Source organism: Cucumis melo, chromosome 12 (assembly GCF_025177605.1).
Source record: "Cucumis melo cultivar AY chromosome 12, USDA_Cmelo_AY_1.0, whole genome shotgun sequence".
Lineage (NCBI taxonomy): Eukaryota > Viridiplantae > Streptophyta > Magnoliopsida > Cucurbitales > Cucurbitaceae > Cucumis > Cucumis melo.
The window spans coordinates 3624623-3626690 of NC_066868.1; the positions used below are offsets into that span (position 1 = coordinate 3624623).

At 30.5% G+C, this 2068-nt stretch overlaps 1 long non-coding RNA gene across 1 annotated transcript; it reads right to left on the reverse strand.

Moving 5' to 3' along the window:
- Positions 1–713: 713 nt before the first annotated feature.
- Positions 714–1840, reverse strand: LOC127144462 (uncharacterized). Its single transcript, XR_007816117.1, has 3 exons — positions 1731–1840; positions 1352–1402; positions 714–836 (listed from the first exon to the last, which is right to left on the reverse strand). It is a non-coding gene; the product is annotated as an uncharacterized LOC127144462 (long non-coding RNA).
- Positions 1841–2068: the final 228 nt, after the last annotated feature.

Below are 2068 nucleotides of genomic sequence, written 5' to 3' on the forward strand. Positions count from 1 at the left end.
ATCACAAAGTACTATACAACACACCCATATGGAAAGAAATGTTTTAATATATGTACAATTGTTCATAAAGTGTTTGTACAATGAAACAATGAACAAACTATTTAAATAAGTATATTTAAACTAAAAATTGGCTACCAAACCTACAAAAAGGCTTATAAATCAATCAATTGCCGCAAATATGACTTTACTGCTCCAATGGATTCTTGCAAAACCTAGTAAGAAAAGAAAATGATGATTTAGCTCAGAATAAATATTAGCCAGTTGTGCAGAACGATAAATGATGTTATTTTGAGCAGAGAAAGAGTAACCTGAAAGATGACTTGCCTCTCCAATAACCTTACAAAATTAAATCAAACTTCAGTCAAAGAAATATAATCAAGTCAAGAGAACTAACACAACACAAGTAGTGGTTAAGAGAATTTTAATCAATATAATAAACTTACATCTTGATTTATGTCGCTGTATGATTGAATTGAAAATAAGCGAGCACAATAGTTGCTACTAGGGGGATTATAAACACAACATTTAAATGCACTTGCTATTGATACAATAGAATATGCTAGACATTAAGAACTCACCAACGGGCTCCGCACAAGATAGGACAACACATCTTGCCTAAGGCTATGGAAAGTATCATTTTGATAAAGAACCTCTTGCACAGCAGATCTAGGAGAGAATACAAAGGAACATGTATGAGAATATAAGCTGTTTCTTTTTCTTTTTCTTCTTTTTTTTTGGGTAAAATGTTTGATGTAGTAAATTAGAAGGACAATTAAATTGGGGGTCCTTTTCAACACATACATATATGCATCAATGAGATCAGCTCGGATATCTATCTACATTAAACAAGATAAAGTAAAATTAAACCTAAGAATAAGTTATATTCTTCCATTTAGAACTTGGATTTATAAAATGTGAAGAACAAATTTAAACCGTAACAGATAAAAGCAATTCAACCGGATGAAATGATTGATAGATAGGTTCATACAGAAGCAAAGCAAATTAAGTGTTTCAAACTTTCACAAAAGTGAAACTCTCAAATTGTCTGATGTGGTTTTGGTAAGATGACTTCTGTCAAGTACATTAGTAATCAACAGAAAGATAAATAGAAAAACATACCAATTTAAAAAACATTCAAAACCTCCTAAAAACATAATGCAAATCTCGGTTCAATTATAACAAAAAGAACAGAGATACCAGTAGCAGAAAAGGCTAAATTTGGTATCATGCAGCAAATATATATATATGAAACGAACATAGATAGTAATGGAAAGCACATTGATAGAAAGAAAGAGTTGAATTGAAAATTTTGTGAAATAATAGTAAAATGTTATTAAGTATAGGTTCACACCTGAATGCTAAAACTTCCACGAATTCTTTGTCGACCTACACAAGCATAAACCTAAATTCTAACAATTCTCAGCAAATCATCCCACCAGTAATCTAGGCCAATATTTGAAGAAGAAAACAGAAATATATTATAAATTGATAGGCTATTAAAGGCGTAGAGAATAAAGGTTAACCTAATATTAAAATCAGAATGAATGAAACTTCTTATGCTATAGAAGATATCAGAAGTTTACTTGCATAAAATATAAATGTGAACGGCACAATACTAAAGTATAATATGATCGAACTTCATAAATATATACACGTCGAAGGATAGAGCTTTAGTATTTATAAGAGGGGTGTGTTATTGATAATATTGATTTGTTATAAACAATAAATACCTTAACTCCATGCTTTTTACAAATACTTTTCAGCAAGGAGAAGAGTATATATTGAGTGTTTGTCCGCCCTAGGTGGATCTGAAAAGTTGCAAGTTAATGTAATCCATCTTTAGGTAATCTACACATATAAACATTAAACAACCACAAAAACACACAAGTTAATTTTTTAATATTCATACCCTCAGCCATTCTCTGTCGGATATCATTGCAATGGACGAAGGAACATCTTCATTTTTATTGAAAGACCACTTAATATTAGTTAAAGTTTCCTCGATCTAAGGTATCATAGTCCATCGCATTTCCTATATGTATCATACAAAACAGATGTACAAAATTGT